This window comes from Lichenostomus cassidix, chromosome 24 (genome assembly GCF_008360975.1).
Source record: "Lichenostomus cassidix isolate B80296 chromosome 24, HeHo_3.0, whole genome shotgun sequence".
In the NCBI taxonomy this organism is placed as follows: Eukaryota; Metazoa; Chordata; class Aves; order Passeriformes; family Meliphagidae; genus Lichenostomus; species Lichenostomus cassidix.
Window position 1 is genome coordinate 6,177,852 of NC_139504.1, and position 20,694 is coordinate 6,198,545.

Genomic DNA, 20,694 nt, shown 5'->3' on the forward strand with positions numbered 1-20,694 from the left:
CATCCCATCATGGCACACACCATCCCATCATGGCACACACACCATCCCATCATGGCACACACACCATGCCATCCATGCTGTCAAGGAGCTGAGGGCAGCCAGGCTGTTGAGGAGGCCTGGTGTTTGCCAGGAGCAGGATTTGCAGGAATTAGGCCCTGCCGTGGCTGTAAAAGGGCTGACGTGGGGAGCACTGGGGCTCTGAGTGCTGAGGGGAGGTCTGAGTGCTGCAGAGAGGGCAGGAGCAGGGAGGAAGGATTATTTTTAGCAGTGTTAGATAACAAGGCCGCAGAGAGGTGGCTGCTGACAGACCTGCAGCAATTCCTCTGCATGAGACCACAGGGCAGTGAGGAAGCCCTGAGGTGAGCATTGTGTTGGGTAAAGAGGTGAAGATCTTTCCTGCTCACTGAGTCCAGACTCCTCTTGAGGTTTCCACCTTGCACTTGTGCTGCAGGAAGCTCTTCTCTGCTCTTGAAACAGCTTCTTCTGCCTCTCTGTGCTCAGCGGGCTCTGGCACAGCTGCTGGAGCAGCCAGCTGAAACCAGCTCCGCTCATCGGGCTGCGCTCGGTGCTCAGCAAAGCACAGATGCTTGTGCTTCAGATGTTAAAAATTTAAGGACTAGTTAGTCTTGAGGATGTTCTCATGGAAAGGTCTTCGCTTTGTGAGTTTGAAAAATCCCGTGTAGGTGTAGCTCACATCCTGCCAAGCACTTTTAGTGGGAGCTGCATCCCGCTGTGGTCCCGGGGTCGTGTCCTCGCCAACTGCTTGGCACCAGCTCCTGCATCTCATCCAATCAATGCATTAAGTGACTCTGCAATTAATTTGCTTGTCTGGGCTGCAGGAGTGTGGGAACACTGAGGAACATGCAATTTTCTCGTCTGCTTTGGGCTCATCACCCAGAGGGGTCTGTTTGCCCTGAATCCGTCAGGCTTTGCAGCTCCCTCTGCACCAAACCTGCCTTGTTGTGTCTGTGCCTTGCTCTGGAAAGGAATTTTGTGCACCTGGTGGTTCAGCTCCTCTGGGGAGAGAAGGGGCTGAGAGGCTGCTTGGCTCTGGGATGCCTAATGGGTATCCCAGCTCCAAGCTCTGGGTTTATGCACAACTCAGAGGACACAAAACTCTGCAGAGTCCTGGCAGGGAAGGGCAGGGTTCAGCTTCTGGCTCCTGAAACAGATGGGCAACACAAATGCTCCCTGGGAATTAAAGCCAGCACTTTGCCATCCTTTAACCCATGGCGATGTGTCACTGATCAGCACATTGGTTCTAATCGCTCCCCAGGTAGATTTGGGAGAGCAACGAGTTGAACATAAAAAATCCCTTTATTATTGCCATTTTGCTTTTATATACCCATCAAGCTTTCATATTTAATCTCCTACATCACAATAGCTGATCATTTTTAACATTTGACATTGATAAAGTGCCCACTGCTATTATTCTGACATACTATAAAACATTACACCCATTTGCGATAGAAAAGGCAAAGAATCAATACTCAGCCCCATTTTCCAGCGCAGCAGTAAATCATGGGGAGCCTAACAAATTGTTTTAAATATAAGCACCTTCAGGACCAATAAAGAACCCAACCAATCCCTGTCCATTGTCACAGCTGTCAAACATCTTTACTGCTAAATGGACATTGCAGGGGTGGCCCAGGAGAGCCCAGCCCACCCCCCAGATCCCCTGGGAATTGGTCTTGAGGGGCACTTGTGGGATGTGCTGGGAGGTTCTCTGGGCAGCTGGAAGGATATCAGGGCTGCAGAGCACCAAGGCCAGGGGCCAAACCAGGGTCAGGAGGTGAAGCTCCTCACCCAGAGGTGCAAAGCAGATTGCTGCTCCCAGTTCTCTCCAGCCTGTGGCTGGGCTGGGAGGTCAATCCCTCCTGGAGGCAGCACAGAAAATGTTCCCAGATTGCTGATGTTTGTCTGCTTTTTCTTGCTGGAGTGCAGTGACCTTGCCATGAGTGAGGGCAGCTGTGTTCCCCGGGTTGCTGCTGCTGGGGTGGTGTCACCGTGGTGTCACCACATATGTCCGTGTCCCCAGGGCACACCTGGGTGCTGGCAGCAGAGCCAGCTGAGGGCTGAGCTCTCAGCACTGCCTGACACATCTCTCTGTCCCTCCAGGCACATCTGTGAGGTTGTCACTCCTGGGGTCTCCATGAGCTGCTTCCCTGCCAGTCGTGTGTCCCTGTGTGACCTCCGTCTCCTCCCGTGCTGCTGCTTAGTCATCGAAAGGTAAGACGAAAGGAAAGAGTGAATAATTTTATGTCTGAGGTGATGTAAACCTTGTGTGCATAGTTTAAAAATGTCTCTGGCACGTCTGCTGTCACAGAGCTCCTAAATAACACGGTTTACCCGGGTTGACTGATTTATAGGAACAGGGCTCCCAGACCCCAAGGATGACATTTTAAACACATCTTCCTTTCATTTGTAAGGGATTAAATGAACATGTTTTGACAAGATTGATCAGATGGAGGTTCAGACGATTTCTCTTTGCGGTTTCAATCTATAGCTGGTAGAACTGAGAGAATATTCCTGTGTCTCATTACAATAATGCACATCTGGCACCTCTGGAAATAAATGTTCAGAGAGTTCCCAGTGCCGAGGCTGCCCTGGAGAGGCATTGGCTATGTGGAGGATGCTGCCCCTCTGTTGTGCCCTGCCGAGGGAGGTCCATCTACTCCACAATTACACATTTATTTAACAAAAGCTCCTCAGTTCTGTGCTCCAAAAGGATTGCCGAGCCATGCCATGCCATTAACAACAGCTGGGAGCAGGAGGCAGCCCTAATTCCCATTTCTCAGCAGGAAGGTGTTCTCTCCTCGGCTGGAATGCTCTTGTTGTTCTCAGCAGGAACTCCATCTCAAGAGGGCTGTGCCTGCTGCAGGTGGGGATGCCCCAGGAGCCTGGTTTTGTCTTTCAGTCCCTCATCCTGCAAAACATTCCACAGCTTTGGACACTGAGGATGGATGGTTCAGGAAGCTTTGCCCCTGCAGGGTGAGGGGTTTGGAGTTTATGCTCTTTGTTTTAAATTCATTGGCTTTGTGACCACTGGCGTGGGCTGTCTGCCCTCCATAGCCTTAGGAAAAAAAAAAGGAATAAAAAACATCTTTAAATTCAGGCCAGTGTCTCCAAGCCCAGAAGCCTTGGAAGACCCAAGCTGGCTTGTTCTGTCTCCAGAAACACTCCAGCCTTGGAGTTCCTTGCACAGAGGGAGTGGTAAATCACTGAGAGCTCCTTCTGGAGATGAGGAATTGCTGATCTGGCAGAGGCAAAGGCTCAGTGAGGAATCACCAGACCTTGGCAGGCCTGGGCTGATCCTGGTTCTTCCCACACAAATTGTGTTTTCCCCCCAGCTCAGTCATGGCCAATTGTGATGATGTCCTCAGTCCCTTGGCCAAATGGGAATGGAGAGGACTTTCTCCCCACCCTGTTCTTGGCTTTTGGACATGATTGTTATCCTTCCTGCCTCCTCCCAGGCCTAGGCAGCTTTTACCCTTGGATGGCAGGGGAAGGCAGCAGCTGCCTGGGCACTGCCTGGCAGTTTGCATTGCTGCATTATGCATGGGCAGAAAACACAGGAATAAAGCACAAGGAACAGGAAATCACTGCGGTGTTTTTAATCTGAAAGGTGAGATCGAAGCACTGTTTGCAGGCCGCCTTTAATGGCCCTCGATTGGCAATTAGTGTTATATTATCACATATCTTTAATAGAATATTGATGCTGTTGGCAGAGATATAATCCCAGTGTCAAGAGTAATTCCCCTCTTTGCAGTGTGTTGCACTTATTACGTGAGGGCCCAGCGGAGCTCAGCCCAGGCGGCTCGGATCAATCAGGATCAGCACTTCCAGCAGCGGCCGAGGGCATGGCAGGGATGCATATTAATGATTATTAATGATCTGCCTGGGGAGGGAGGTGCCAGCCTGCTCTGACTGCTGCAGGGTTGGGTTCAGGGAGAGCCTCAGGGATCCAAGGTGCATCCCAGATCCTGGGGATCTGAGGTGCAGGGCTCCTCAGAACCACAGCACAGGCAGGCAGAGCTCCTGGTTCATTATTCATTTACCTCGGGTTGCCGTTGGAAAGCAGGTGAAGCAATAATAAATACCAAACAACAGAAGTTAATCTCTATCCACGGCCCGGTAATAAATGGGGAATTAAACAAAAAATCAATGCAGATCTGTTAATTCTGGCCACTCCTGGGTCTGCTCCAGGGCTGAGTCCAGCCCTGGTGGGATGCTGCAGCCAGACCTTCCCTCGGGCACAGAGCATCATTCCCATGGAGTTAGGGAGCTGCACCTTCACAGGAGGCTTTTCCTCTGCTGGAAACCTTTAACTCCCCCTTCTCCCCAAACCCACAGGATCCCTGGGGGATCCCAGCCTTCCCTCCTCCCCGCTTGCCAAGGTGGCTCTCAGGTTCTGGTGGATGTGCTCCTGGGAAACAGAGCGATGGGTGTGTGTTCCTAATGCCAAATATCAATCATGGACAGCAGCAGGGGCTGATAGCAAAGGACACTGCAGAAGAAGGGTGGAGAGAGGAATTTCAGCACTAATCCAGCCCCCTGAACAGAGCCCTGCTGCAGAACTGAACCCAGCAGCAGCTCCTGGAGGAACTGGGATTCTGTGCAACCTCAGCACTTCTGTCTTTCACCAGGATGGAAGAATTTCATTACTGCAGAAACCACTGTACTGAGACAACCGTAAAGAGCATCCCACACTGGAGACTCATACACAGATCCCCAAACCCTGTGAACTTCTGAATTGGTAAAATGACTTCTGGGGAGGACTGTGAGGACTTCTCTTTCCATGGAATCCAAAAGACCTTTTCCCACTTTTGGGCAGACTGTCCCTTGTCCCCCCACTTTCCTCCACCAAGGGGAGCTGCAAACCCATCTCAGAAGGGAAGATGGCTCAAACTTTGGGTTCAGCCTGGGGCTCCTGGTGAGGTGACAACACAGATCCTCTGAGGACATCCCCACAGCCATGGCTGTGCTGCCTCAGGAGTGGGCTGAGCTGCAAACTGACCTCCCTTTGCACCCAGCACTGCTCACTGCCTTGCCCACGAGCTCTGCTGTGAAGAGAAGTCTTGGCTGCTCCTCCACCAGCCATGTGGGGTCACCTCCAGCAGCCCCAAACCCACTGGGGCTTTGCCTCTTCCATGTGTGTCTCCCTGGTTTATTTCTCTTTTCCCTTTTAATGCCTACAGCCTCAGTAAAGGCAAAGAGCTGAGGGTGTGCTGTGCTCAATCTGCACGGGATTTACACCCTCCTGCTCCTCTGTCTGAACAAATTCACTTCCAGAGCTCCTTGTCTCTGTTGCTTTCTGTGAGACTGGAGCTGTATGGCCTCAACTCCATGGATATGAAAGGGAGAGCTGGTGAAAACAGATCCTAGCTGGAATTCAGCAGGCTGGAGGTGCTTGTGCTGCTGCCCAGTGCATGTGGGGCATGAGCATCCCATTCCCATCCACCCCCAGCAGGGTTTAGAGCTCCTGGAAAACTGGATTTGTAGTCTTTAAACAACCCCTGGAGATGGGATATGGTGGAATTTCACCAGGCAATTTCAGCTTCAAAGCCTGGATGTATTTAACTTTTAGCAAAACACCACCATCTGAAATCTTTCCTTCGAAGGCACTAAGGCGTCTGCAGCAAGGGCTCCTGGATGGTGACGGAGCAGCACATTAGCATAAATTTTCTCGGGAACTGAACTGTCACAAGGCCAACCTTGAAAGCTATTTGGAGTATTTACAGCTTTTATGAAGCCCCCCGGGAGAGAATAATCTTAAAGTACTGCAGACACTGCTTGGAAGAACCGTGAAAAACGTTCAATTTAGGAACAATTTTGCCTGCATCTCTCTGTTTTTTGTAAGCACTCACTCCCACCACCAGATCTGTCCCCACTTGGGTCTCCTGTGCCACAGTAGTGAGTCACAGCAAGGTGGTGATGATGGCACAAGCAGAGAATTAAGGGATTGGGCAGGGAAAAGGCAGCAGTGGGTGGAAGGCTTCGGGGAAGAAAGTGATGTCTTCATGTGAATCTCTATCTGGAAATAAGAAACCGAGGGAGAGACATGGAAGAAGATGAAGCAGCTGAATTGTCTCAAGGCAGCCTGCTTTTCCTGCTTTCCCTGCTTTTCCAGGAGGCATCAGTGGGTTTCTGTGTCTACCCAAACCCATGTATCTCCTGTTACCCCATCCTCAGGATCCTGTAACCATGTCAACCAGAAGAGAAGACTTGGAAAGCCAGCAAAAAAAAAGGAAAAAAGAAAAAAAAAAGGAGAAATAAAAAAGAAAAGGAAAACTCAGCTTGAAAGCCACTGTGTTTTGGATTATGCAAAGCACATGAGTACCTGATCCAGCTCCCGAAATTACAGGGTTGCACAGTGTTCTGTTTACAGTGGGATGTCACAGGCTGTAATGAGCTGCTGTGTCATTATGGGAGCAGATGCCAAACAGATCTCAGCATGTTTATGGAAAGGCTCTCTCGTGCTGTAGAGCTGCACAGGGGTTTCAGGCTCCTTGGCTAGTTCAGAGGACAGGGATAATGTTTTTCCCAGGGCTGTGGGTGTGCAAACACAGCCCAGAACACCGAGCTGCTCCCCTGGCAAACCGAGACAGGCAGGGGCTGGAATGTCCATCCCATCCCGGAGCTGCCTGGCATGGCCATTGATTACAGCTCCATTTCCACCACCATCACTGCATTGTCATTCTTCTGATGCTCAGGACCACCTGGGAACAGCAGCAATCCCAGCCCCGTGTGGCTCCACGTTGGGAATGCATCCCTTGGGAAGGCAGCGCAGAGCAGGACCCACTGGTGGCTCAGCACTCCTGAGGCATGGGAAGCTTAGGAAAACAGCAGCATCGTTCCCTGCATGGAATAAGCTGAGAGGAACAACAAGCTGGGCCCCTCTTTGCAGGCGTTTGCCAAAAAAATCAGCGTGTGCATGAATAGAGAGAGAAATAAAAGGTTTCTTGGAGCTCGTCTTCGGGGCGCAGCAGCGTGAGCACATGTTTTATTCAGCGAGGAGCAGCTGCACTACCTGGAGCAGAAATTCAGCTTGTTGAGGCCTAATCTAGGTAGATCACTGAAGCTTTGGAGAGTCTAAACAGCCAGAGAGCAGCAGATCTCGTCTTTATTGCCAGCAAGAGGGTTCTGCAGAGGAAGTTGACCTTGGTCTCACCCAGTGTGACCTGGTGCCTGGCAGAGCCTGTTCTCCATGGAAATTCCCACTCTGCTGGGACTCCTGGGGGCAGCTTGTGGCTGTGCCCACCAGCCTGGCACCCCCGGATGGCTCAGTGGCACTGAGGTGCTTCTGCAATCCCCTTTTCATCTGTTATCCCTCTCTGGCAGCCCAGCCTGTGGGATCAGGGCAGGACTCCAGGATGTGCTGCTGCTTCCAGCCTCCAGCCCAGCTGGGAACCCCAGCAAGGACTCTGACAGCTCTGTGGCTGCCACTCCACCCATCCTGGGCAAAAATGGGAGCATTTCAGTGTGCAGCCTCTGCCTCTGCTGCTCGTGTCAGGTGGATGAGGTCATGACATCCTTTCATTCTGCTCTCTTCTGTGCACCAGGGTTTGGAAGATAAAGTTAGTAAAATTCCTCCTGTTCAGGGCAAAGGGCAAAACTTGCAAAGGGAAAAGCCTGGGAAATAAAATCCCTCATGTATCAGGAACATGAGACACTGGGAGACATTCCAGGACTTGAGCTGGAGGCAGCAAGCAAGATCCCCTCTTCCGAGGCTGTCCACATGCTCTGCTTACCCTGGCAGTAATTTGGGGTCCAGGGTGCCTTTTTCTTGCCTGAACCAAAGGATTGCCCCTCCAGCCCTTGGAATCATGCTGACAGAGGGATTCCCCTTCTTTCCCACCTGGCTGTGACCTCACAAGGCTCTCCCTGTGTCACCTCTCTCTGTTAGGTAGCAGAGCCATGGCCATGCTGGTGACGATGGGGCTTGGAGCCCAACCATCCCAGCTGGGGATCATCCAGGGGCTGCCCAGTGCTGGGGGCAAATGGTTCCCAGCAGGAGAAATGATTTAGGGGGGATGGTTTAAAAGCTGGGATGATTAATGTGTGTGTGACTTCCCCAGCATGCTGGAAATGATAAATCAGGATGGAATGGGGAAGCAGGGTGTAAATTCGGAGGTGGTGGTGGTGTGGAGGAAGGCCAGGCTTGGTCTGGGTGTCCCTGATGCCTTCACACCATCTGGCTGAGGGTCCTGGTGAGGATGGAGGGTACCCGGGAATGTGTGCAGGTTCCTCTCACCAAGGTCACTTGGCACAGCACAGCCAGGTCCTCTCCCTTGACGTGGGCATGAGAGGTTAAATAATCCACATGGGGAGGATTCAGGAGGTGTCTTGGAGTCCCTTTTAGAAACCAGAAATAATCTGTGAAGAGAAGGAAGCAGAGGTCTGTGTCTGTGGAAAAGGAGAGAGGCGGGAGGGAAGGGGAGATTTTATTACTGAAATTTGCCAGAGAGGCTCTTTAATAACGTCATTCATCTTTCTGTCAAATACATCACATTAGTGTAGGGAAAAGGGACTTTGAGAAGATGAATTAAGACTTAAATACATTAAAATGACTTAAGGAATATTTAAATACAATACAATTTATTTTTGTGTAGGCTTGTTTCATGTCAAGTCGTGCTGTCTGAGGCTAGTACAGAGCGTGTGCACGGCTGTGCATCAGCAATGCCACTTCCCATAGAAACAGGGCTCAAATCAGCTTTTTCTTTGGACCAGAGATAATGTGGATGCAATTAGCTGGCACAGAACTGCTGCTGGCATTGCACACGGCAGCCAAATTCCCTGCAAATCCCCCACAGCCCCTCAGCACCACGGGGATGCTCCGGGAGGGCAGTGCCAGGCTGCTTTCACATTCCATCCCACTGGCGACCTTCACCTGAGCTCTTCCACCTGCGGCTGCATCCGAAGGCAGAGCAGGAACGGGGTGGATTTTCCTCGCAGTGCGAGACACCTCCCTCCCTCCCTCCTCTGCTGTGCTCTGGAAAGAGAAACAGCTCAATTCGGCTGTGCTGCGGCTGTGATCCCACAGGGCAGCAGCTAGAGCCCCAGGGTGGTGGCTGGAATGTCCCTAACCAGTGCTGAGGAAATGCAGCCTCCTCCTCCCCGCCTGAAACAGCCCTTCTCTGCTGGCTCCCGGGGGATAAATCTGAGAAAAGAGACAAGAAGGGGAGAAAATAGAAAGAAAACAGACAATTGCCTGGAGCTGCTTCTTGTTCCGCAATGTTGGGGCTAAAAATAGCTCGGCAGAGCCGTTCTGCCCGTGGGCTCTGTGCAGGAGCAGCCGCCTGCTCCCCCCTCTTGCAGGAGTCAGAGCAGACCCTGCTGCCAGAGATCTGTTTCTGTCTGTCTTGTGGCAAGGGCTTTGGCTGACTTTTGGTCTGTTTTTGCTTCTCAACCCTGAGTGCTTCATCAGAGAGAAACACTGAGAGTAATTCAGCTTCTCGGGAATGAGGAGTGGGTGGGATGCTGAGGCGCAGACCCCGGTGAGTGCAGGAAGCACCACTAAACTGAACTTTCCCTGCCACGGAGGGTTCCTTGAGAGCTTTCTGTTATCTCCCTGTGCCCACAGAACGCGTTGGAATTGCTTCCCAAAGTCTTTAAAGGCTCCCAGTGTGGAAGGCACAAGGCTGCTCTGTGGTGGAGGAAATTAAAACCCCACAAAGCAACCTGTTTGTCTGCCTGGGGAGAGGTGGATTCAGCTGGAAACATCCGTGCCTGCAGCTCCATCTCTGTGTCCCCACAGCTGGAGCGTGGGGCTGCTCCAGGAGGGAGAGCACAGGAGGTTCATACATGTCTCCTCTTCTCCAGGCCGGTGTGTTCCATTCCTTCATCTCCTTCCATAAGTCAGACCCGCCAAACCCCCTTGGATTTGTTTCCACTCGACTTTACTGCGCTATTTTCTGCTTTTACTGAGACACTTGGAAGGGTAGTGGTGGCAGAGGAGTGATCAGCGGGTGTAGCCCTGCAGCGACAAAGTGACCAGCCTGAGGCACCACCTTGGACTGAGCTCGTGTTTCTTTTGGGAAGCAGAGGGGACAATGTTGGTGGCTCTGCAGCGATCTGGGGATGATGCTCATCGCTCTGTCACAGCCGCAGTCACAGGGCAGAGCCAGGGCTCTCCCTGGGTACAGCCCTGCCCGGGACAGTGCCGGAGGGTGACTAACGAGGGGTGGCTAGAGGTGTGAGGTGGGTGACAAGGACCCGGAGCTCTCCAGGCGGCTGCAGGGACCGGAGAGGTGCGGGATTCCCTCGGGTGTTCCCGCCGGGATAACGCGGCAGATCCTCCGAGGGATGCAGGGCTGGGAAAGCGATAGGGACAGGATGCTCCTCCTCGCAGTGGGCCAGCTCTGGCTCCTCCAAACAGCTCGCAGCCTTGCTGGTAACAGAAACAGCACCTGGATTTGCTGCACAGCCCCGCACAGCCCTGCACAGCCCAGTACAGCCCTGCACGGCCCTGCACAGCCCGCGGGCTCCTCGGCTCTGCCTCCTGCGGGTGTCCCGGCCTCGGAAGGAGGCTGCTGTCCCACGGCTGGGCAGATGTGAGCTGTCCGTGTCCCCTCAGCTCCTTCCTTTCCCAGCACGCTGGCTCCGGGCGAGTCGCGGTGCTAATGAGCTGCCTGGCAGCAGCAACTGCATGCGCAGCACTTTGGGAGGCAGCGCCTGCTAGAAATGAATTTTTGGTTCATCTAGAGCAGGGCTCTTGGCCCTAGCCCAGAGCTGGATGTGGCAGCCGGAGGTGCGGCCGGGACAGAAATCCCGCACGGGGTCAGACGTGCAAGGACTGGGATACTGGAGAAAATGATAGTTTTGATCCCCAGTGGCAGGGAAAATGCGAGTTTTTGTTTCCTGGATGCTGTTTGCTAAGCTCTGGTTTTGTCCCCCCTATCAGGGAATCACCTGTGACCAGCACAGGAGGTCTCCATCCCCCCAAAACCCAGGTCTGGCTTCTGGCAGCTCTAATGAGGGGAAGTGAATCCAGGCTGGCAAACAAGCCTACGTCACACCTCTCTGTGCAAAGAGGTTTTTAGAGCTGGCTTAAATGGATTTTGGGAAAACGTCTTCGGGATTGGAGCTACAAATGGCTTTTTGATCAAAACAAAATCGTTCATTTTGAAAACTGAAACTGTTTCATTAAACATGTTTGGGCTTTGTTTGTTTATGTCAGAAGCGATGGGTTTGCCAGGGTCTGAAAATTGGAAAGTTTAAAGTATTCTTCTATCCTGGACTTTGAATGTAAAAGCACTTCAAAGGTGCTATGGAAGAATAAGAACAATTAAAAATTTATTTCTCGGGGGGGAAAGGAATGATTAGAACGATCGGAATAAAGATCACATCTCTATTTTCAGGCAAACTTCTCTCGGCTTTAAAGGCTGGAGATTGTATCTGGGCTGAATAGAATCGTGCAGGGGCCTTTGTGTCATTGGAAGCGGGAGAGGGGAACGCGCCCGGGGCTGCAGAAAGGCTTTGCTGACACCTGACATTTGAGGCACTCTGACTTTTTCTGAAGGCAAACGCCTTAGAAGTGTTTTCGCGAGCGGTGGCGATAATCAGGCTGCAGTCCTGGAATGCAGGGGCTCTCCTGCAGCCGCTGGATGGGGCAGGAGCTCTCCGTGCTCCTGCGGGGCTGGGTGGGCACTGGGGAAGGAGGTCGGGCTGGCTCAGGACAGGAGTGTGGCAATGCCAGAGCTGCTCGTTCTGAGCCCTTCAGCACAAAGTCTCTGGGCCCTTTCTCCTCCTCGATGAGTCCTCTGGTTTCCATCCCGTTTCCAAGGGACAATAATCGGCGGAGCAGAAGGTTGCTCTCAGCTCCAGTTCAGTGGAGAGGGATGGAGAGGGGATGTATGGCAGCTCCGAGCGTTGCTGTTATCACAGCCAGGCTGGCAGCACCGTGCAGAGCCCTGGATCCAGCGCTGGGCGTGCAGCGCAGAGAGGAGCAGCAGTGGGATCAGGGGACTGAGCTCTGTGCCTCCTCTGGAGCCTGGATGGATCCTGGGAACAAAGAAACCTGCCTCTGAAACCAGGCAGAGCTGCCCAGCCCTTTGCAAAGCAGAAGCAGCTGGCTCGACTAATTAAATGTTAAAAATTCCAGCAAGACGAGTGTACCAGAAAACAAACAGGCTCGGGAGCCAGGACGGAGCGAGTTGGAAAGGATCCGTGCGGCTCCCTGTCTGTCCCATATGTGTGTGCACAGGCGCTGGCACCTGTGCAGCCATGTGTTCCCCAGCCCTGCCGCCTCGCTGCTCTCAGCGCTCCCACATCGATCCGCAGGCTGTGGATTCCCACCTCACCCCGCCCTGCCGTGCCCCATCCGTGTGCGAGTGTGGCTCTGGAGACCCGGGGGGCACGAGGTGGCTGTCCCTGTGCCCGGCTCTGCCCGACCCACCGGGGCAGGAGGCTGCTCTGGCTTTATTTGATGGTATGGAGGAGGAGGGTAAATATTTGTTAGTAGTGGTTTTGCAAATCGCCACTTTGCGGAGAGGAAATAAGAGCCATCCATTTGTGCTGCTGCTATTAAAGATTTTCTATAAAGTGCCTACATTTCCAGTGCAGCTGAATGGATTTCTCTGCAGAAAACTGCCAGGACAGAGAGGCACAGAGGAGGAAAATATCATATACAATGATTCACAAACACATAAAAATACCCTTCCCAGCTTGGCTATTCTTCCACCGCACAACAAACACCTTGTGAGTCATTCTTGAATGTATGGACGCATTGGAAAATGAAAGTTGGATTTGAACATTATTCATTAAGACCTGGGATTAGTTCACTTCTCCATTTAGCTCCTCAAAGCCAGCATGCCAAGTCAAGCTAAAATGCATTTTAAGGCTGTCTCAGTCACCAGGCAGCTCTAACAGCCACAGTGGTTTTCTACATCAATGTTTCTGTATTCAGCTTAAAAAACCCCCGACTTAATTCCTTGCTCCTTGCATTGAATTAATCAGATATCCGAAGGTAGGTGGAGGCAAAAAATCAACATTTTTCTTGGCAGGCACATTTAAGTTGAAGGGCTGTAGCTCTTGCTGCAGACGACAAGATTGCAATGTTTAGGAGATAAAGAAAGGGGATGGAGGGCATCCACGGAGTGACAGCCGCGTGCACGCCCTGCCGCCGGCGGTGGCGAACAGCCAGGGACAGGGACGGGGCTGGGGATGATTTACAGCAGCGCATTCTCTCTACAAACACGTTAACTCCCACCTCGGAGGAACTGTTAATGAAAACTTGCGTCAGCTCTTGCAGCGCCTGTCAGACACAAAGACGCTGCTGGATCGGAGCGGAGCAGAGGTTGGGGACAGCGACAGGGGCACGTGCTGCCCGTGTGTGGCCACAGCTGTGTCCCCATGCTGCCCTGTGTCCCCAGGAGCACGAGCCCAGCGGAGGGACAGGCCCAAAGGACACGAGGCACTCTGTAAACACGGCCCAAAGCAGCTGCAAAACACTTCAGAGCTTCCACATCGGAATTTCGGGCCAGCTCCTAACTGGCACGGTGGCCACGCGTGAGGTGGCAGCAGCAGCATCTCCTTCCCCTGCCAACGGGGAGAAACAGCACAGCTGTGCTTACTGCTGCTCCTAGGGATATTTAGCCTCATTTAATGACAGTATGGGGCAGTTTGGTACAAACATATGGATGATGTGGCTGCAGTTTGACAATTACTCAGCTGCTGGGCTGTCGCACTTCCCCTTTGGATGCCTAATCCTGGATTGGGAACTGCGGTGTGTGGGTGCAGTTCCTGCTAGCAACACTCAGCTGCCCTTTAAGGTCAGATTCCTCCCAGGCCACCAGCAGGACAAAGGCCACACGAGGGAGGCACCTGATGGAGGACAAGCTGTGGCAGCATCGCCATGCTCAGGATGTCCTGCTCGCTGCCTGAGCCAGCCCTGGGCCAAGGCAGCAGCTCCCCTGCATAATTTCATAGCACCAATACCTTGGTGAGCAGCACAAGCTGCTTGTGGGCAAAGAATCAAAATTCATAGAATAAATTATACGCGCTAAATTATTTGCCCAGCTTTGTTGATTATCTGCAGTTAAAAAGTTGGAGAGAGCTGAGCTGCTCTGCGCATAAACAGCAGACAGATCCTTGCAGGCAGGAGGTGCTTGGCTTTGGCACAGGGAGCAGAGCTGCCAGCCTGGAGAGGAGAGGAGAGGAGAGAGCTGCCTGCAGACCCAGACCCCTCTGGCATCCCCTGAGGTTGACAGCTCCACCACACAGGTGAAGAAGCTGCTACAAACACCTTGGTGGTCTTTACTACAGAGTTACTCAGCGAGCTGCATCTTGGTGGTGCTCCTACGCGTGAGAGAGATTTACTCTTTGCTGGCTGAATGAAATGATGTTTGTGATGTTGTAGAACATTCAGTGGCACAAAAGCAGTTTGGTGTAAGGATCAGAACAAGCAGGTTTGGAGCCCAAACTGTGGATGACCCATGCATGGAGGAGAAAAGGGTCCTGCTGGCCAAACCCCTCTCCCCCTGCCAAGAGGAGGAAGCTCGCAGTGGGTCAGCATGTTGAAGGTCTGTGATTGAGCTCGATGATGAATCGCAGCTTGATGACTTCCTCTACATCAATGGAGCTGAACTGGCTTGGGGAAACTGTTTGATTTAAGAAGAATAGGCCTAATTTTGGAAGTGCTTCACACCCATCAATCTAAGTGAAATTCATTTATCTGAGGCACAGCTGATACGTCTCCCATTTACATAGCACTAAGTGCCTCACAATCCTTGATATATTGAAGCTCACAGCAGGGGAAGAGGATAACGTTGCTATCCCCTTTCGCAGGCGGAGAAGGGATTTTGCAGAGTAATCCAATGAGTCACGGGAGCCAAATGGGTGCCATGACCTGGGCTGGGAGCAGTGTCCACTGCAGGGTCATGCTGCAGGGTGGACAGGGTGGCTGCACACGTGTCAGGGCTGGCATCTGCGGGGAGAGGGCAGAAGGAGCTTCAAAGCATTTCCCATCTCCGATCTAACACGGTTTTATGAAGTGTTTGCAATAGCGTCTCAAAGGCAGGGTTGGGAGGCAGAGTGGGAATCACAGCGGTATCTGATGGAAGAGATATTTAGAGGGAAGAGACATATGGCATCTTAAATAAAAACAACCTCCTCAGTGGTTAATCTCCACTTGAAAAACCTCCAGGATGGGCTCGTCTGTCTCCTGCTGCAGCCCCGGCTGGGCAGAGATCAGCAGCCGCAGTTAACCCTGCAGGGCTGCGGTTTTGGGGGAACCAAAACCTCCCCACATCTCAGTGGGTCCTGCATGGCTGCCTCTGAGAATTCCAGCCTGAGATGGAAAGGTCAGGGGGTCGGTGGGGTGATGGAACCAGGACCCCTGAGAGCAACCTCCATTCACAAAGCTCCCCTCCAGCTCTGTCCTTGGTGGCCTGAAAACAGAAGCAGGAGGGAAAAACAAGTGCCTCCTTCCTGCAACTCTCCATGGGCACTCAGGACAATGATGGAATACTTGGGCAATCGTACAAGGTTTGTTTAATGCCAAAACTATCCTGGCCACTTTACAAACAAGCATGAGTAATGGCAGAGCGGGGGGGCAGAAGTTTCTCTCTCTTCCTCTGAGATCTTCTGAGTATGCACTTCTGCCGTGATTTATCCTTGTTGCAACCTTATCGCCTCACTGGGGATGTAAATCAAGCAACCCGACATTTTACCCGGAATTCCAGTTATTTATACATAGATTGAAAGGGTGTAATTACGGCTGCTAAAAACGGCCCGGCAGAGAGGAGGGACACAGGTGTTTGTCTCCGTGGAGGTTGGGGATGGAAAAGTCCACGCTGGCTCCCTGCCTGCCCCTGCGCGTTACAGACCTCTGGCACCTTTGTGGCTCTGCTGAGGCAGAGGATGGGCAGCAGGGATGCATCCACAGTTTGGCCACCAATTCCTTCGTCTTTTGGAAAAGATCTGACTGGGATCTCTCCCCTTTTTCCATCTCGTGTGTCCAGGCATGCCAAGGTGATCTCTGCAGGGCCCCAGCATTGCTGTGCTACATCTGTGTGATCTGGACCATCCCTGGTGAGGCTGTTAGCTCAGGCTCAGGCTTAGGTTGTGTTTAAGGTTGTGTTTAGGGTAGTCAATTTGGTTAATTGATAGGGACAATGGTACCCCATCCCAACCAGCTGGCACAAGGTGAGCTGCAGGGTCTGCATGGTCCCCATGCCACCACATTCCAGCCAGGCTAATTCCATGACAGTCTCCTGCACAAGTCCACTGCCAAATTTGCCTTCAGCTCCAGGCAGCAGCTGCCTGTTTCATCTGTAAGTTGCCATGTACTTTAACAGCATCTCCCTGATCCCTTGTAATCTCGTTTTTTTCCGTTGCTCCCAGACATCTCTCCCTCCCCTTCCCTCCCTCTCTCTGGCAGCTGTGGAGTGAGCAGCAGCCCCACACGCCTGTCAAAGGCTGGAGAGCATCCTGGCAGTGCCAGAGGTCCCCAGGCAAGCCCTGCCAGGCCAGCAGATGACCAGAGCCACATCTCTGTGGGACCAGGAAATGCAGCTCAGGGGGCACCACACGTCTCTCCAGGATGCCCTTCAGAGGCCCAGCGTGAAAGACATCTAAAATTCATAAATGTCAAGGAGGAAAGGAAGTGAGGACAACTAAATATAGAAATCCAAACACCTCCTTTTAGGCTACAGAAGCAGCGTGATGTGCACAGCCTAAAAGCCTCCTCAGACTTGAGCCCGGCACAGCACTGCAGGGCAGGGCAGTGACTGTGGAGGGGAGGAGTGTTCACCTTGCTGGAGTCAAGGCAGCAAAGGCTGACTGCAGAAACTTGTGCACACCTTCTGCTCCTCTTCTCTGCTTGGGTGAGACCCCACCTGAGCACTGCATCCAACTTTGGAGTCCCCAGGGGAAGACAGACAAGGACCTTCCACATCCAGACCAGAGAAGAGCTACAAAGATGGTCAGAGGGCTCAACATCCCAACAACCCATCCTCACCCCTCTCTGCACACACTGTGATGCTCCTGATCCCAGATGTTTCTGTCTCAGGGGCTGTAGGGAGAGCTCTGCAATGTCTTGTTTTCCTGCCCAAGTTCAGGAGCTTCCCCAGCCTCACATGCTCCACCAGAAGCCAGGAGTTCCTCCACGTCACAGCCTGAGTTGGGAGATGGAAGTGAAACCCCTGGTGTTTCTGAGCTGAGAATGTCTTTTCTTTCTGTTCCACAGGAAATGTCACTATTCACTTCTCCATTCCACTGCAAGGGGAACAGAAATGGGTCCTGAAGTGTCTGGGTTTGCTGTGGAAGGAAGATTCTGATTTTCCTACAGGGAATCATGTAGCAGAAACAGCTGAAATCCGAGAAGAAATCCGGGGTTGTCAGAGTCTTCAGTTTCTGTTTTAATTATTAGCCTGGTGGGATTTTCTCAGAAATTGTATTTCCACAGTGATAACTGTTATCACTTTATTTTAGAGTCTCAGCTATTCACAAGCCAGGAACAAGCAGGATCAGTGCTGGGAGGAGCTTCTAGGACATGTTCACAGGCATGGAGTGTTGGCTTCCCTCTGCCCAGGGCAGCCAGGAGCCCAGTGCTCCATTCTGGAACACCTCACAGGGGCTGAGGAGCTGTCTGGCAGGATCAGCCCACATCCTGTGGAAGTTACATGCAGACAGAGCACTGGAAATGGGATGCCAGGGACACATCACTCCAAGCACAGCCCACGTCTCTCCAGTCCTATCCTTTTTGTTGGGAATTTTTATCTTTTTAATTTGCTACCTATCATGCACTGTCTGATTAATTATCGCCTCTCTGCAGGGAGGAGTGGAGTTTACAGAGCAGTGCTGGCTTTGCCCCCCTGGCAGTGCCTGGGCGCTGCTCCGTCAATAATAATGACTCAGCGTTTGGCTGCTCCGTGGGCATTTCAGAGGCGCTTTATTAAAAAGTACACAGTCCACGCATCGACCGTAAATCCAGGCAGGAGCTGTGCAGTGCTGCTCACACATCACTCCGGGCTGAGCTGCTGCTCCCTGCCAGCCCCGCACCGCCGCCGTTTAATTGCCGCGGTGGCCTGGGATGCATTGAGCTGCTCGCCGTGTCCTTCAGCCGCACGCAGGCAGGAACAGGCACAATAAAATTCCCTTTACAGCCACATCTCTCCATCAGCAGAGCCGGAGTCTCTCCCTGAAGAAGCCTTCCCATTCAGCAGCCGAGCTGGAGGAGGCTGTGTGAGCGCTTGGGAAGGTGCTGCGGCAGGACGAGCAGCAATGAAATGCAGTTGAACATTTCCAGCGCTGAGTAAACCATATGTCTTCATAATTTGATTGTGCCCCGGTCCCCTAGGTACCTCCCAGCTCTATTGAACACCGATGGAGTTATTTGGAATCATAAATAATATTATCAAAGAGGGTCTGCTGGGTAAACAGAGCTGGTGTATAAATTGTCGGCGGCGGTATTGATTGTTCTGAGCTGACTAATGAATTATTCTGTTTAAGGGGCTGTGGAAATAGCGCTCAGCGTTTTCAAGGAAGGCCCTTTGGATGCTTCCCCTGGCGCTGCCGGGCTTTGCTGCTGCCCTGGCCGTGGGCAGCCGAATCGCCCAGCGCAGCCTGGGGCAGCAGCCTCAGGGCACAGGGAGCCCAGGGCAAGTGGGCAAAGGAGGTGTTAACCGGGGGGTGGCACAGGCGATTGGAAAAACATCTCCCTACCTTTCAGCTCCGCCGCTTCATCTTCCCCTCCTCCTTGCTCATCTCCCCTTCTCCCTCCCTCTTTACTGACCCGCTGTGGGATGTGGGGCTGCTCTCAGAGGGGCACCAGAGACTTGCCAAGGGTCACTGAAGGCTTCCCATCCCATCCCAGGTGATCTCTGCTCCCTTCCTGGGCACTTCTCCCTCCTCCTCCCAAATCTTGGCGTTTTAGCCTTGCATCTCTAGATCGGGGTTTTTCCCCAGCTGCTTCACACCCTGCTCCAGAAAGAGCAGAAATAAGCCATCCTTTTTAACAGGACTTGCCTATTTTCCCCTCACCTGCATAATACGTTCTGTTAAATTTCCAGTTTTCCATCCCTTTGATGTGAGGGACTCCAAATGCTTCCCGCTAATCTCGCGCAGCAGCGCCTGAGACGCTGAAGGCGCTGGCGGGGAGATGGCAGAGAACCAACCCACAATTACTGGCGTTTGGGGGCTGGGGTGGCATGGAGAGACAGCTCATTTTGAAACAAATTATGCCATTAAAACACTTTTGTTCTTTTCCCCTGCTTTTTGGGCTGCGGGCTCAGCAGGGAAGAGGCAGAGCAGGAGCATCCCGGTGGAGCTATGGATGTTTGTGGCAGGGGGAAGGAGAGTGGCTGTGCTGGGAGCAAGCCCTGGCTCTGGGTCCTGCCCACCAAGGGTTTTCTTCCCATTTTCCTGCGAATGTGGCTGCTGTGCTGAGGGCAGAGTGTTTAAAGGAAGCCTGGGTATTCTCCCTCCAAAGCAGAATGGGATCATTTTTCCCTGCCCCTCTGCCAGCCTGTTAAGCATCACTGTATTCACCACTTTCTCATTTGTCTCCATTCATGTTCCCTTTCTTCCCAAAGCTTGGGAAGACTTTTGCTCACAGCTGTGGGTTTAGCATCCAAGAAATTGAAGCTCTTGCTTCAACTTCCGTGAAAATTGAAATGTTGCCACACTCTTACTGATGGGCAGGATGAGGCAGCTCAGCATCTTCCTGGGAGTGAGGTGAGCTGTTTCTCCAGGCAGGATTTATTTAGTGAATGACGGTTTTGGGAGCTCCTTAAGGATGCTCTCTGCTCAGCTAGGGATCAGGGAATGCTGTTGTGTCCATGAAGGGCTCTGGAGCAGGATGGAGCACAATACCAGGGAGCTCACCTGATCATGGAGCACATCCTGCAGGACTTAGCACCAGGGATGTCCCCATCTGCTCCAGGTGTGCGAGGCTGGGAAGGAGTTAAACCAAACCACCCAGGAGCTGAGTGTCCAGTGTGATTCAGGCCATTTAATTAGTGTCCCATGCTCCGGGAGTTCGATAGTGTTTCCCCCCGGGAGGAGAGCACCAGCTCACATATATTGCCTGTTATCTTTCAAGTACTCCGAGCAGAATGCTTTTTCAGTAACCTCATCAAAGGATAAGCCAGGATTCAGATAAGCTTTTCAAGGAGGAAGTCAGGGTTATAATTTTCAGAGACTTCTGAATGTCACCTCCAATTTTCGGCTCCGCCGTCGGAGCGGCCGTTTTTGGAAGCCACCCAGCCTCAGATATTGAAATGGGTGACCTGTGGACTTGGGCCTCCTCAGTTCCTGGTCATCGTCAGTCTGGCAGATCTTGGAGTTAAAAGTGCCTGAGATTTCTGACTTTATAATAATGTGGTTTCTCAGAAGTGCAAATTACAGAGGAATTGGTGCTAAACTCCCCATTAACTGTAGAGCCCGAGAAATCTTCGGTGTCCCAAATTACCTGTCACTTTCTCTGTAACGTGGCATCATTTTGTTGCTTAAAAAATAAAAAAATAAAGGGCTGTAATTTGAAATTTCAGTGAGATCCTAATTGAGTGTGTGGCTGGCTGTGGAGTGGGCTGTGCCCCCCTCAGCTGGCTTTGGCATCCTCTGGGTATCACGATGCTCCTCAGGCACTGTGTGGGATCCCCAGCAATGATCCCCCATTCTGTGGTCTCTTTGGGGTGCTGGGAGCTCTCCTGCAGCACTCAGCCTCCAGGGAGAGCAGGGCTAGGGGGCTGA

General features: G+C 52.3%; 1 long non-coding RNA gene across 1 annotated transcript in view; it reads left to right on the plus strand.

Moving 5' to 3' along the window:
- The window catches only part of LOC146427603 (uncharacterized), a 55,214-nt gene that overhangs the window by 10,959 nt on the left and 23,561 nt on the right, over window positions 1-20,694 (plus strand). The window contains exon 2 of the long non-coding RNA XR_014856381.1: window positions 2,119-2,229. This is a non-coding gene — a long non-coding RNA (uncharacterized LOC146427603). The remainder of the gene's footprint in view (window positions 1-2,118; window positions 2,230-20,694) is intronic.